This window comes from Salvelinus fontinalis, chromosome 19 (assembly GCF_029448725.1).
Source record: "Salvelinus fontinalis isolate EN_2023a chromosome 19, ASM2944872v1, whole genome shotgun sequence".
NCBI lineage: Eukaryota > Metazoa > Chordata > Actinopteri > Salmoniformes > Salmonidae > Salvelinus > Salvelinus fontinalis.
In genome coordinates, this window is record NC_074683.1 from 13,496,261 (window position 1) to 13,513,207 (window position 16,947).

Below are 16,947 nucleotides of genomic sequence, written 5' to 3' on the forward strand. Positions count from 1 at the left end.
TAAATGCCAGCTAGCCTCGTTCAATCAATATCCCCACATTAACCAAAAAAAAACTCTCCGTAGTGAGAGGTGAGGGTCGGAGTCTTGAGTTTGTATTGCAATCAATACCTCTCTCTCTAAACAGCCAAGTCCATACATGACTTGTTTTCTCAAACAGATGAAGGCCTGCAGTGCACTCTCATTTCCAATTGGGATCTCAGGCGCGGTTTACAGTGCTATAATTTTCACACTCCTCATGTGATTCATTGAGTGGCTGTAAACATTCATTAGAAGGCTATAAACGCATTAACTCTGGTGAAATGTGTGTGCATTCCTTGGCATGTGTTTTGTGTCTACCAAAGTCCACACACACACACAGAACATGTGTATTTCTAGTTTCACATCCTTATGCATGTTTGTGCTAGGGTTGCTCTTCCTCTGTTGCTAATTAAACATTGATAACATGCCAGCGAGAGGCAGTCTCTACTGCTGAGCAGTAGAGAGCCTTGCCCAGACAGAGCGGAGAGGGAAGGAGGGAAGGAGAGAGAAATGTGCAGAGCTGGGCTACTCAAGCCCCCAGCATTAAAAGCTCCTGTAGAAAGAATCCCCTCTTTGAAGTGGAGATACACTATATATAGAAAGTATGTGGACCCTTCAAATTAGTGGATTCGACTATTTCAGCCACACCCGTTGCTGACCAGTATATAACATCGAGCACACCGCTATGCAATCTCCATAGACAAATAGCGTCAGTAGAATGGTCTTACTGAAGAGCTCAGTGACTTTCAACGTGGCACCGTCATAAAAATCTGGGTTTGGCGGATGCCAGGAGAATGCTACCTGCCCGAATGCATAGTGCCAACTGTAAAGTTTGGTGGATGAGGAATAATGGTCTGGGGCTGTTTTCCATGGTTCAGACTTGGCCACTTAGTTCCAGTGAAAGAACATTGTATTTATTTTTTACATTTAACTAGGCAAGTCAGTTAAGAATAAATTCTTATTTACAATGACGAACTACACCGGCCAAACCCGGACGACGCTGGGCCAATTGTGCCCCGCCCTATGGGACTCCCAATCACGGTTGTGATACAGCCTGAATTCAAACCAGGGTGTCTGTAGTGATGCCTCAAGCACTGAGATGCAGTGTCTTAGACCGCTGTGCCACTCGGGAGCCCAGACAGAGCATATGCCACAGCATACAATGACATTCTAGACAATTCTGTGCTTCCAACTTCGTGGCAACAGTTTGGGGAAGGCCCTTTCCTGTTTGCGCATGACAATTCCCCCATGCACAAAACAAGGTCCATACAGAAATGGTTTGTTGAGATCGGTGTGGAAGAACTTGACTGGCCTGCACAGAGCCCTGACCTCAACCCCATCGAACAGCTTTGAGATGAATTGGAATGCCGACTGCGAGTCAGGCCTAATCGCCCAACGTCAGTGCCCTACCTCACCAATGCCCTTGTGGCTGAATGGAAGCAAGTCCTCACAGCAATTTTCCAACATATAGTGGAAAGCCTTCCCAGAAAAGTGGACCAACTCCATATTAATGCCCATGATTTTGGAATGAGATGTTCGACAAGCAGGTGTCCACATACTTTTGATCCTTTAGTGTATATTATTAATCTCATGTGTGAGAGGCAGAGTGAGAAAGTGCAGTCTCGATACTTCTCTCTGTGTACTGTCCCTCCTCCATTCCCTTGTGTTCCTAATGAGTCAGGGTAGTAAGGTCTTGCCTCCACGATCCTCTCCTCAAGGACTCTCCACGCCGACCTCCCTGTTTCTGAGCACACATCGGCTGTGTACTTATTCGAATGGGGCTTGGGGTTACACTTGCTACTGTGGAAATAAAGAGTATTCTTATAGATCCTATTACTTTTACATGTAATACTCCTGTTTCTGGTACTAGAAGGATCGTTTATTTTGTGGGTACTGTATCCTTACCAACAATTGTAGATCATTATAAAGACCTGCTGAAAATGGACACTCAATTCACCTACACGTAGACTATTGTTTTGAAAGCAAATATCAATGCATGTTTTGGTCTGTGTGTGAAGAAGGTTGGGGAGGGGGTGCAATGAAATATTGAGTACCTCTGCTCCGAAGTTCTCTCGCTTTAGCTCATCTGAGGGACTTCTCTCACCCACAAATCATATTCATATACAGTACGTGGCTGCATCAAGATCTAAGACAGAACAAGATCTAAATCAAATAAGTTTAGCTTGTTATGTAACTTTATTATGCCCTGTAGGTTATAGCCTACTGTACAATTACAACTCAATATGTATAGTGTCAACTTTCTTTCCCTTATTTCTTTCATTTCCACCTTTGTATACATGGACACCACTTTTGATTCTTCCTGAGAAACAGAAAGTAACGCTCTCTTCTCAGTACTTACCAGAATTTGCCCTTCTCTTGCCTTGAAACCAAGTCTCCACTGAGAGGGCCTTTGAGCAATATGGAGCAGTTGGTTTGAGCTCCTTAAAATGTATACTGCCACTATGTGAGGTCGAACCCTGTTACAGTACAGGAAAAACGAGACGAAATGCAATGAAAAGTGTGGAAGGGAGAACCCGGTTCGACAAGAGCCATGAAATTGTGGGGGAACATCAAAGCCCAAATCAAAGCAGGAGCAACATTCGAAACAGAGTACAAGGCCAAAGCTCAAATGACTCCCGGCTAAATGTTTAATGAGTGGTGAGACAAGGCTAACTACAGTTGATGTATGGTATACCCACTCCTGTAGGATTACTATCAGCTGGTGGTGTATGGTTTAAATAATACAAAGTCTATCCAGAAACAAACTAACATTGGAGAGTGAAGAATGAAAGACAAGGCTCTGTCAAATTATTGTTCATCAAAAAGTTACCTACATATCCTATTTTATATGTTGCCCCCCCCAATTGCATTTTTTTTTAATGTTTGTCCAATTTGTACAATATGTTATGAAATTGTAAGGTCCCGGACTGCATCTTTAATAAACACACCCATACATACGATTTTATGTCTGTGCAGTCGGTGTCGAAAGCCACATCTTTACACTGATGACTCAATCCACTGACGACTCATTACGCTCCGACTAGGCATCAAAGCAACTAAATGAATGATGAAACAAAAAGTGAACATGGGAGTCTGGTGTTTCTATGAGGAAGGATCTTCAAAAATAACTTTTGAACTAAGAGACTAGCTCAAATCTGCTTCGTTTGTCTCCTGGGCAGCTGCAGTTGACTGTGCTTACCAAAGAAAACAGAGGCATCCTGGCTTTCTTGGTGAGATATGCCCTCCAACTTATTCAAAACAGAGCATTTTCATATGGCTATTTACTGGGTGCCAAATTCTCTTAATTTCCAATGAATTGGTTGGGTTGCCTGTGTGCAGCTGAGGCTGGTGATATGTGCAGGAAGAACAAAAGTAACAATGGGTGTGAATCCCCGAGTGAGCCCCTCTCATACCCAGTGGTGAGGAGCGAAGGCCATGTCTACTGCTGCATGGTCTGAAACAGCTCTGGGGATTTAGAGCTTGGGCATGCTGGTATTGTTGTTAATGAAATAAATATGGCTAGAGTATAATCTCACATACCTCTAAGGGTGTAAACAAGTTACCCACCGAGGTACATTCCAAATCAGGTAAACAACACATAAGTATGTTAACCTGTCTAGGATCAGCGTGCCGCTAGCGGCACCCCCCCCCCCCCCTCCCACTGAAAAACCAGTGCCGCGAAATTCAAAAAGAATATTTTTTTAAAATATTTAACTTTCACACATTAAAGTCCAATACAGCTAATGAAAGACACAGATCTTGTGAATCCAGTCAACATGTCCGATTTTTAAAATGTTTTACAGGGAAGACACAATATGTAAAGATGTACATCTATTACCTAAAAACACATTAGCATAATCCACCATCTTTTATTTGTCCACCAACACCAGTAGCCATCACCAATTCGGCTAAACTAAGATATTTATAGCCCCTAACCAACAAAAAAACTCATCAGATGACAGTCTGATAACATATTTATGGTATGGGATAGGTTTTGTTAGAAAAAAGTGCATATTTCAGGTAGATGGCATAGGTTACAATTGCACCCACCGTCACAAATGGAATAGAAAAACTACTTAGAGCAACGTGTTTACCTACTTACTAATCATCAAACATTTCGTAAAAATACACAGCATACACGAATCGAAAGACACAGATCCTGTGAATACAGACAATATTTCAGATTTTCTAAGTGTCTTACAGCGAAAAAACACAATAAATCGTTATATTAGCATAGCACATAGCACATAGCAGCCCAGCATTGATTCTAGCCAAAGTGAGCGATAACGTCAACATCGCCAAAAATATATTAATTTTTTCACTAACCTTCTCAGAATTCTTCAGATGACACTCCTGTAACATCATATTACACAATCCATATAGAGTTTGATCGAAAACGTTTATATTTAGCCACCAAAATCATGGTTAGACAATGTGAAATGTAGCTCAGCTGGTCAGAAAATGTCCTTGCGCCACTTAGACAGTGATCTACTCTTATACATAAATACTCATAAACGTGACTAAAAAATATAGGGTGGACAGGGATTGATAGACAATTTAATTCTTAATACAATTGCGGAATTACATTTTTTAATTTATCCTTACTTTTCAATACAGTTTGCGCCAAGCGAAGCTACGTCAAAAAACATGGCGTCCTAAGCCACTAAAATGTTTCGACAGAAACACGATTTATCATAATACAAATGTCCTACTATGAGCTGTTCTTCCATCAGTATCTTGGGCAAAGGATCCTTTCTTGGGAGTAATCGTCTTTTGGTGGAAAGCTGTCCTCTTGCCATGTGGAAATGCCAACTGCGTTCGGGATGAACTGAAAAGCGTGCCCGGCTATTCACATCGTTTCAAAAATAAATGTCCCAAAATCGCACTAAACGGATATAAATTGCTATAAAACGCTTTAAATTAACTACCTTATGATGTTTTTAACTCCTATAACGAGTGAAAAGATGACCGGAGAAATATAACAGGCTAAACTAACGCTTGGAACAGGAGCGGCTGGTGTCCTCCACGCGCGTTACGCACCAAGAAAAGACTTGCTAGCTACAGGGTTTTTTCATTTGTAGTGCCTGTGAACGCGCAATCGACCCCATTGGAATCGTCATCACGTAAAGGCATCCAGGGGAAGACGTAAGAAGTGTCCGTATAGTCATAGCAATAACAGTGCCCTTTTAACTGACTTCAGAACAGTGGCCAACATTTCTGAAATCTGACTCCATGTCAGGGAAATTGCTGTAGAATGGGCTCTGTTCCACTTAGAGACAAAATTTCAACTCCTATAGAAACTATAGACTGTTTTCTATCCAATAATAATAATAATATGCATATTGTACGATCAAGGATTTTGTGGGAAGCCGTTTCAAAAATTACCCAATTAGCATAAATAGTCTCAACAGCGCCCCCATCCTCAACAGGTTAATAACCATACACAATTCATAGAATACAATAACTTGTGATATACAATTTAGTCGTGGACTATTCATGAACCACTATTTTACTCTGCTCAGAAATAATGAATGAGAACTTTTGAAGATACTGTTATGTTCCTCAGAATCTTGGCGTTGTCATGTTCCATTAACTTGATGAAATGTTTATGTATCTTCCCTTTGTGGGCTCTTCTGCTTGTGGGCTCTTTTGTCAACTAACCTATAGTGCCCTTCAATTCTTGTCTTGGTCTAGTAAATAACCCCTTTATTCAATCAAACCATTGATATCAGTGATGGATTGTGCCTTTTCTCTTATACCTTTATGGTTGTGGTAAGATACAAAGCTATGTTAATGTTTTCGTATGTGGGAGCATGCTTTAAAAGCCTTCTAAGTAATAAAGGAGGTGATGCTTTTGTAGGAGTCACAGTTACCAATGGCCTGAGTTCAGCATTAGAGGCCTATACAGCTTAGTTTTTCCCAGAAATTCAGATGGAAACCTTTCTTTTGATGGTTTCCTGGAAACTGTGTGCCCTCAGATAGATGGGTGTTTGTGTCAAAGTCCTTAGCCGTAATGAATGTCTGTAAGGTTAATGGACCTCTGATTTGGGTTTGTGTTTATCACACTCTTGTTCAAACTAAATGGGTACTTGACACAGAGCGGCTGGTTGTAAGTTAATTGAGGCCATTTACTTTTCGAAATGGAGAGAGATGAGTGTTGAGTTCTAGGTAAGGGTAAGTGAAAATGGCAAAGAATGACCCATTTCAAACAGAGTACACACATCCATTAACTTGCAGGTGATGGGTACAAAGAAATAAATCAGTGAAATAAAACTAGAAGCCTGACGAAGACCTTCGGGTCAAAGAGATCGATCATTGCATTCATCAGTGTGCGGGCATCTTATTTTATAAAATGACTGACAGTGAATTGAACCTGGATCGTCCTTGCGTAACAAAACAGGCAAGGTGAGCAAAGCAGTTACAAAGCTGATCTAGTATACCTTAAGTAAATAACTTGACAAATGCTACAGCTGACCACACAATACTTGGATTATGAATCCATTTAAGTTCTGGGAAACGTGTCTGACAAATAACAGTCGATCCGGAACTAGAAACAAATTTTCAGCTGTATACCCCGACTAGGTGATGTGGCCCTATCTTTGAGCGGAGGTTTACACCGCTCTCGGGATGTGACGACATTAGGATAATCTGTCCAGTTAATTGTGTTTGGGGCTGGACTACAGTGACATAAAGCCTTACTGCCTGATTGGCTTCTTGGAGCTTGGCAGACCCAGGAAGGCAAGAAGCGATCAGCGGGGCAGATTAACTTAACAGGAAACAAAATAAGGAAGAGGCAGACTGAAAAGGTTGAGGCCTGCTCTGGTCGCCTGTGTCTGTGGGGACGGCTCTGTCGCCATTCAGGGTGACAGTGTGGTTAATGGAGAAGTCCGTCACTTCTTTGTCCCGCCCTTTTAGCCGATTGGCTCCCGAACTGGTGACTGGTTACCAGACTTAACCATATTGGAAGGTATTACTAGTTGTAATGATGAGCAGATATGTGTCGTGTTGATTCAGGATTTGAAAGACAACTGAAACTGGTGAGGTCTAGACAAACTCCAAACAATGACTCACACAACACACAAGGAGCCAAGCAGCTGGGCTCAGCTGCTGTAGAGCACAACTCTTTTCATAAAGAATGCATTATGTACAATGACTTTCAAAAACTCGGGTCCTCCCAAGATACTGTATGAGTATAAGAGTTATACCTCACCACAACATGACTCCTAATAGCAAATGCTCATTCATGTGTGGGCCTATACAAGTCTGTTATGTTCAAAGACGTATTGCAAGTCTTCGTTCATAAAATGGACCTTAAAAATGGGTGTGGGGGGCGCGTGAGAAGAAAAGAGATACACTGATCCATCTCCAATCACATACAGTATGTTGAATAGAACCATAGCACTAACCTTCTTCACATTGTCAGAGAGAAGAGGGCGGATGAATATTCATGAACAGAGCTCAATCACAAAGTGCTGATGCTGTGGATTGTGGGTACTAACGAGCTGGCTGTGGTGCCCATCTGTTCATGTGAGGCTGCGATAGATTAGTCAGACGCCACAGGTGCTCTGCTGAAAGCAGTAGGTCCCATTCGAGGTCAGCTGGCACTGTAGACAGTCTTAGATTTTCATCTTGTATTTGCTGTTTGGGGTTTTACTTAGAAAGGGCTTGAAGCTTATTGTGTAAGGCAAGCATTGTATGAAACTTTATAAGATTTCCAAAGTAAAATGCTTTATACTCAGTGTATGGGACATGGTTTTCACTATTCCAGTGTGATTGTGAACTAACGTTTTGGAAATGGTCATTCTGCTTCCATTGGGTAGACTCAACTACAGGATGATTTTTTGGGGGACTAAGACAAAAGTAAAGGGTATTTGTAATGGAAAGTGATTCATCTCTGTCAGGGAGAAACTTGGGCTGTTTATTGTCTTTCTTCGGTACCTTGCAACCTCTCTCCTCACATCATTTTCCAAAGGTCAGGGTTAGGGACCATGGATGTTCTTCTCCAATGTGCTTTGCGATGAAAGCAAGAGGATGCAAGGAATCGAAGAAAGACTAATTGAGATAAAGCCCTGGTGCAGTGGAGTGCAATAGTCATAACCCTTTCAAACAATCACTTCAGAGTTTGTCTCTTAACCTCGAGAAGAAATTAGCAAGTTCCTATGTCATCTAAAGTGTGATAGATGTGCCAAATGTACTGGCAAATTGGTATGTGAACAGATCAGTCTTTCTGCTGCATACAGTATATGTGGACTAGTCTGGTGATTTAGTCCCAGCTGACATCTAATGTGTGCTATACATTATTGTTTGAAAAATGCTGCCTACAGCATGTCTCTACATGGATGTATGCAGCATGTGTCGCTGTAGCAAGATGCTATTGCATTTTAGTTGAGTTACTTCTGAACAAATTAAGCTTTATATAGTTAGCTACAAACGAGCAAACTTCAACAACATGCAAACTTTGGAAGCATGAGGAAAAATACAATATGAACACATTTTATAACTGGTTTACCAAAATGATTAGAACCTTATGATGTCACAAGTTACTGATATATCCCACCCGTTTCAACTATGGGACAGGAGGAGTAAGCCCTGTATTTTTTGTACATATGTGTCTAATCTGATGTACAGCGAAACAGGACACAGGGCCTTTAAACTGGGCAATCAGCAGTGGAAAATGAACAAAGCAGCATCCCCCCTGTATTTGTAAAAAGCAAAGGGACGGGGCTGGAGAAATGTAACCAACTTCAAATTCATAAACGGAGCTTTGGATGCATGGACTGATCATTTGATATCAAAGTTATACTTTTGACCAGGTTTTGAGGCTATATAGTGTTTGTTTATATTTACTTTGTATACAAAGAATCTTATATTTTGTGTTCTGATGGGGTATGAGAGTCATGAGGCATTTAGATGTTATATTCTTCAAGAATCAATGGGTACATATAATTAAGTCCAACAATTTAAGTAACAACTGTGGATTGCCCCTTTAACTTTATTGGATGAATCCACCAAGTGTTCACCCCAACATAAACACCCCTGCGGACACAATTTAGGTCTACCGATGGGCATACTAACACAAAATGGCTTTCAGCTTATCTTCATTTATTTGGCTCAATCAAAGTGTTGGTTTTGAATGCATATATCAACAAAAATGTACTTCATCTTTAGAACAATGTGTCTTTACGTATAGGAGGGAGTAAGTGATGTATGATGTGGTGTACTATGATTAGATGCGGAATAGGGCTTTTGAGCAGACTTAGCTTCTGTTCACATCACTGCAGCCTCGTGAATGGGAAGAATCTTGGGAATGAAAATGCAGTAAATCCATAATTACAGGCTTGATAAACAATGCCTGTGTCTATCTTTATTTCTTAATGGGCCCGACTGCCTCACTGGTTCATAGCCCTAACTCCGCTCCTCACTGGGACATGACAGATGTCCATGAGGCAGGTCAGGTCCTTTGTCTTAGAGGTTAGAAATTACAGCGTTCTTTGCTTAGGAGTTGGGCAGGGATTGGCCAGGCTCTCTGGGTATAAAGAGGCCCATACGAAGAGAGTTGGAGAGCAGAGGTGCACAGCCAACCAGAGGTCCTCCTTCAGGCACAGAGATTGAAAAACCAACTCACCGTCATCATGAGTCATAGCCCAGAAAGGATGTCGTCTTACCGCCGCCACTTTGAGGACATCATCTGCAGCTCTACATCCTACAAGGTCAGGGTGTCCAGCCCTTCCCCCACCCGACGAGATGCGCGTACCCGATCCGCCATCTCCACCCATGGTGGTTCAGGAGATGGCACAGTGGCCCGAAGGACCATGTCCTCAACACAAAGATCTGACGCGGCTGGTGGGACAATGTGTGCTGGTATGGAGGGTGGCATCGACTTGGATAAAGCCACCACTGACAACCAACCATTCCTCAGCACACGCAGCGTTGAGAGACAGGAGATGGTCGTCCTTAACGACAGGCTGGCTGTTTACATCGACAAGGTTCACTCATTGAAGCAGCAGAACAAGCAGTTGGAGATGGAGATCGAAGGCCTCCAGAATCGCTTTGTGAAGCCGTCTGGCCTGCGCTTGCTGTACGAGCAGCAACTGAGGAAGCTGATGAAGATCGCAGATAAGATGCGAGTCCAACGGGACCTGGCCCTCGCCGCTACAGAGGCCATGGTCGGCCAACTGGAGATGATCAAAGCCAAATATGAGGAGGCCATTGAGAAGAGGAAGGTGGCCGAGGTGGAATCGAAGCATTCCGTCCGGATGTTGATGCGGCCTCCTCTGCGCGCATCGCTTTGGAGAAACAGCTGGAGCAGTTGGAGGTGGAGCTCAAGTTCCTAAAAGAGGGTGCAGAAACAGGAAATTGAAGAGCTGATAGCTCAGGTCTATTCTGGTCATTCCTCATCCCAGAGCTCCTTCGCCCTCCCTGACCTATTGGCTGCTCTCAAAAAAATCCAAAGTCGGTACAATGAAATCACAGCCAAAAACTTGGCTGAAAAGGATTCCTGGTACAAATCAAAATTGGAAGACATTACCAACAAGACGACAAAGCACATCGACAAGGCCCGAAGCGTAAGACAAGAAATTACGAGCGCCAGGAAGGATATCCAAAACAAAGAGTCTAGAGTGGCAGATATCAACGAAGCAACGGAGAGGTACAAGAAGGAACTGGAAGACTTGCAGGCGAGGATCGAGGCCCTGAAGCTTGAGCTGGAAACCACCAAGGAGAACATCGCTCACCACCTGCGCGAGTACCAGGACCTTCTGAACATCAAGATGGCTCTGGAGATTGAGATCACGACTTACAGGAAGCTGATTGAAGGCGAGGACTTGCGACTCAGCAGCATGGTCAAGAACCTGTCTTGGATGAGTGGCAGAATGAGTGTGATGAGCTCAGAAATAAGCAGTGTTGGGATTAGTTACTTGTAAAAGTAATATAACCTATTACTCGATACATTTAACAAAGTAACTGGTTACTTTACTAGTTATTACTTTACTTTCATGAAAAATGTTAAAATCTCACCGTTTGTTTAACTGTTCGAGAGAGCAAGGCGAGCTGTGCACGCTCTACCAGAAATAGACTACATAGTAACTCAGGTTTAATCACTAGTTTCTCCTTTCATTTGTGGCGGTGATTTCCTGTGCTAGTCTACAAGTGCTGCACTATCATATGGGCTGTTTAATTAGGAAATCTGTACAGTACATATGGCTATCTTTTCATTCAAAATCTCTCTCGAGCTGCCAGTTCTGGTTATAGACCGCACGTACAGGGACCTATAGAGACGTATAGAGGGCACATTTGCCACTAGACGGGAAAGCCCTCTATGGGATTTGCTATCACAGAAGCGATCAATGGCAAAGATCAGAGGTACGCCTTCTATACATTTCTATGGAGAGCATATGACATTTCTCCAAACAGTCTTTCTCTGCTCGCTCGTGAACTAAATGAGGAAATGAGTCGAGATCGGATCATGGAAACACGCTGCCGGTAGAGATATGACTCTGAAAGTAACTGTAATAATACTGATGAAAGTAATCTGATTACGTAACGCATTACCCCTAACACTGGGAATTAGTGTGGGTGTGGCTGGAGGAGTGGCTGGAGGAGTGGCATTGAGTGGAATTGTTGGAGGCAACGGAAATGGTGGAGGTAATGGAAACTGTGGAGGAAACGGTAAAGTCAACGGAAATGATCGGGGGCAATGGAAAGGGAAATGGTGCAGGTGGAATTCGAGCGATCTTCACCCATGAGGAACAGGCAGTGGAAGTGACTGAGAGGAATACGGTCCTCATCAGAACCGTGAAAACAGAGAACGACATGCTGGAGAGCGACATCCAAGAGAAGAGCTACACCGCTGAAGGTGCAGCAGATGACACGGATGAGGAACAACTGAACGATCACGTGACCTTTTCTCAATTCTTTAATTGTCCCGTGTGGCTCAGTTGGTAGAGCATGGCGCTTGCAACGCCAGGGTTGTGGGTTCGATTCCCACGGGGGACCAGTACAAAAAAAGTATGAATGTATGTACTTGTAAGTCGCTCTGGATAAGAGCGTCTGCTAAATGACTTAAATGTAAATGTTAATTAAACCCTTACGTCCCAAGAGCTTTGCAATGAGGACCCATGCCTGGCCTGTCACCTGGACATGAGACCCTGAACTGCCCCTGTAACTATGTAAAGTGTGCCTTTGTGTGCCTTCAATTTGCTTAAAAAACAAATCAAATTCTCAGTATTAAAAAGACAAATGGGCCTTTGGCATAGTGACTTCAATGCCAGAGTGTCTCCGCATGTCAGTGTGTGTGCACATGCTGATGGAACCGTATTCATAACCCTCTCTCTGATTAATAATTAGAGAGAACCGGGAGAGGATAGATTAGCATATGTCTAGAGTGGCAGATAAGATGAGCGTTTGGCTAATAAAAGACTAGGATCTCTAAGATGCAAAGAGGCAGCAACGTGTTAGAATAAAGGGCTTGTGTGTGACTCCTTGTTGGAGGGACGTATTATGGTGTTGGTTGATGTGTCAAAAAATAGGCGACTGTTTTTACTACACCTCAAACCAGTGCCGTACCTAAATATACAAGGGGATGGCTGAGCTGGAGCGTATTCAATGGGGTGCAAGTGCAAGATGCTGAACATTATAATTGAAACGTCTGTGATGATCTACACTAATCTGGACTGATGTTGGCCTTCAAACACTGACCAACAGTTATGGAGCAGTGATGGTACCAACTAACTGAAAGTGACTTCAACTAAAGATTGGTATTGAGAGAGCAATTTAACCTAAAATAGTGTGGAAATGTCTTAAAACGTACAATGATAAATATGTTCAATTGTTTGTCAAGAAGCTTATGCAAGGTTGTTGTCTCAACACGATTATGTAAGACTTTGTAAAAAAAATAAAATCCAGCAGTCACTGATGGATTTGGCCATCTGCGGGCTGTGATTTTGATGTGGTCAATTAACAATTGTCATGATTATACAATTTAACATCCATTTTGAGAGAAAGAGCAAACAACAAAAGACTAATGTGTTTGTGCATGAATTCTGCCTAATGACGGCATGGTGTGTTGGGATCCAACCCAACCATCCGGTTGCCTATTTGGACTTAATGAAGCATTCTGAAAGGGCTTACCTCCGGTTTCGCTAGCTCCCTAATTAAGGAGTTACTGCTGGTTCCGGTTCTATTCATGTGTTCTATAGTGGTGCACTCCTAAGAGCACTTGGAATGGACTAGATTACATGATGGAGCATGATACATATGGACACACAATATCATTATTCACGATTCAGCACATGGCTAAGTTTGTATAGGATGACATTATAGCTGAAACCCAGTTGACTGTGCATCAGACTTAACCACATGCTTGCCCTCATTGGCGGAATAAACCGACTCTCCCTGAGAAGTTCAGTGTTGTTAAACCAATGAGCACAAACAGAGTCAGGATTGATTAGACAATTGATCACTTTCAAGCAAAGACAACACAGCCAGTAGGTTAACTAAACGCTGTCTGTTTGGTACCGAGAGCTCCAAGATTCATGGCATTCGTGAACTATGTCAATATAGCAAAATAGGGTGCATTTAAATCCATGCTAAACGACAATAGAGCAGGGAAAAACAGATAATTTGGGGCAGGGAAGATGCCATACTAGTGTAAAACAAGCATATGAGGTCTCAGTTCACAATAATACCAAATACATAGACATATTCAGTATAGTCCTTTATGTCAATATGTAGAATTAGGTACGTATTCTAATGAAACAACCGTAAACCTAATGCCAACCCATTTCCACAGTTTTAAAACGATCTATACTGTAGCTGCAGTATATCCTCTACTCCCATTGTGACCTGACAGTCAGTGTGAGCCAATGCTAGCCGACACTGCTTCGCGGTTCTACCGTTAATAAACTCCATTGAATTTCACTTGAGAGCCGCATCTGAGGACCTTGTTATCCGCCCCTCCACCGCCCCGATCATTTAGCCTGTCACAGAGACAGCCCCGTGGCTCAACGAAGATGAATTATGATCCTTCCAGCGACAGGGTGGCTGAAGTAATGGGAGGAGTTGAATGGCGAGGCGACACATCACCCCGTCACATTCACTATCACGTCAACACTGTCACTTCCCAAAGGTCCACCCTCACGTTCCACTATTCACAACGGCAAATGGCGAGGAGAAACAAGAGATGAAGTAAACACGGGTGGGAACACTAATAATGTGAGGCGTGGAATATTAACAGAACACTAATACAACATCCTGGAAATGGCGAAGTCGCGGATGGCCCTGGGAGTGTTCGTCCTCTGTTAAAGACAGAGCTCTTTACTTACCATATGTTCCATGTTTATAAAAGTGGTCAATCATTTTGGCTAAGATGAAGGATGTATTTTATTTGGATTGTCACTCATTCATACTTGCTATGCAGAACACAAGTTCTTTCTGCCTATTTCCCCCGCAGAGCCTTAGAATAGTCTCTGTTCCCTCTCTCTTGTTTGAGAGCTTTCTCTACAGCAAGGAGGAGGAAGCAAAACAATCAGTCAAAGACTTAGTTATTAATGTGTGTTATTTATGTCACCTTCGTTGAGGAGGATGACTAAGTTCTCCTTAATTTGTTCCCTTTTCACTTCTGTTTTCTCCCTGACTTTCACATAAAGACCTTCATGGCCCATCTTTTGTTCTTATTGGGTAAATTCAGATTGGGGAGATGGTGAGTACTTGAATATATGAAATCTTAGTCATTGTCTTGAACAATGGCACCTTGTATGTGGGTGAAGTCTCCCCACTGGAAGAGGTGACTTTTTAAAGAGTTGGGTTTGAATAATGAAGAATTTGAGAATCTTTAACTGAACACCGGAGGCTCAGACACTGAGTCAAAACACACTAGGAATATTAGTAAAAAATTACATTTTAGTTTAAGCATCAGCCAATTAAAATTGTTGATGTTCTGCGATTACTCAATTAAAAAAGTTTAGAGGTTATGCTTGTACGTTGTGGTATAGTGCGAAACAACCAAATGTTAGCCTTTAACCATCTGAACATTTTATATACTGAACAAAAATATAAACGCAACATGTAAAGTGTTGGTCCTATATTTCATGAGCTGAAATATCCATACGCACAAAAAGCTTATTTCTCTCAAATGTGTTTATATCCCTGTTAGTGAGCATTTCTCTTTTGCCAAGATAATCAATCCACCTGACAGGTGTGGCATGTCAAGAAGCTAATTAAACAACATGATCATTACACAGGTACACCTTGTGCTGGGGACAATAAAAGGCCTCTCCAAACTGTGCAGTTTTGTCACAACACAATGCCACAGATATCTTCAGTTTTGAGGGAGCGTGCAATTGGCATGCTGACTGTAGGAATGTCTACCAGAGCTGTTGCCAGATTATGTTCATTTCTTTACCTTGAGCCGACTCCAACGTCATTTTAGAGAATTTTGCTGTACGTCCAGCCCGGCCTCACAACCGCAGACCACGCGTAACCATGCCAGCCCAAGACCTCCACATCCGGTTTCTTCACCTGCGGGATTGTCTGAGACCAGCCACCTGGACAGCTGATGAAACTGAGTATTTCTGTCTGTGATAAAGCCCTTTTGCTGGAAAAAACTCATTCTGACTGGCTGGGTCTGGCTCCCCAGTGGGTGGTCCTGGCTCCCAAGTGGGAGGGCCTATGCCTTCCCAGGCCCACCCATGGCTGCATCACTGCCCAGTCATGTGAAACCCATAGATTAGGGCCTAATGAATTTATTTAAATTGACTGATTTCCTTCTATGAAGTGTAACTAAGTAAAATCATTGAAATTGTTGCAAGTTGTGTTTATTTTTGTTGCGTATACAATATTCTGCCCATATTTCTATTTTTAAAGAACTTGTATTAACGGATGTTTTGGATACGGGAGGCTATAGTCCTACATAGGCTACTGTAAAACGCATTTTTGTTATTCTTGCAATAGAAACACTATGAAATTAATCATTTTAATTAAGGTAAAATACCTAAAATAAATGGTTAGTAATAAAGGCCAGGATCACCTTTATTTTCATCAAGAAAATACATAATCTCAAACTGCAGAAGTCATATTATGTAGTAGACGGAGTAGAAGTGCTCAAAGATGTCTTCTGGTGGCTCGAATGAGCATTAAAGGTAAGCACACTAAACTGAGGTATTACACAACTTTTAATTGAGGAACCACTGCAGTTGCACGTGATCAAAGACTACATGTAGCTGTTGCCATCACATATCCCGGTACATTTATCCCTATGCTAATTTCACCAGGTTGCCATGATTATATCCGGTTCAAATTCCATATCAGCAAATTAAAATCATTGACATAGTAGGAAGTGTTGTAGTACTCAGTCAGGGCCTTGATTGTCTTGGTCTTTACTAGGTCTCAGACAGTGAGGACTTGTGATTTCTTCCGGAGACCAGCGGAGTAAAAAAACTAAAATATCAGCGCATAAAACCAGGCAAAATATATACACTCCTTTCTTGAAACATTAAAACAGTATATTAGCAGCCTTTATATCTATTATAGACATTTTTGCTCAGTTGCAAACCTGTTGGATCTAGGCCTTCAGTGTGTGACAGGTTTGTGATTCTGAAAGGACAGCGACCATAGTACCAGCACACTCTGAAAGGACAGCAACCATAGTACCAGCGCACTCATGTGGGAGAGTGAACGTTTTGTAGAACACAAAGGGCCAGTAGTGTAGGCTATATGCAGGTATAAGCCGTATACCCACTATTTTTTCAATGGGCATTGTGTATACTCACTTCTTAATCCCTGCTGATGCATATCCAAGTGGTGTAGTGGAGGTATAGGATTGATCAATTATGTAGTACAATAGAGAAATCATGCACAAAGCAGCCTACACAAGCGCAAAGCACGTGAAATATATTCACATGCGCGCCACACATATCGCCTACTTTAAACGGA

The 16,947-nt window shown here is 42.2% G+C and overlaps 1 pseudogene; it reads left to right on the forward strand.

Moving 5' to 3' along the window:
* Nucleotides 1-9,650: 9,650 nt before the first annotated feature.
* On the forward strand, nucleotides 9,651-10,940 carry LOC129817012 (desmin-like; annotated as a pseudogene).
* The last annotated feature ends 6,007 nt before the right edge of the window (nucleotides 10,941-16,947 follow it).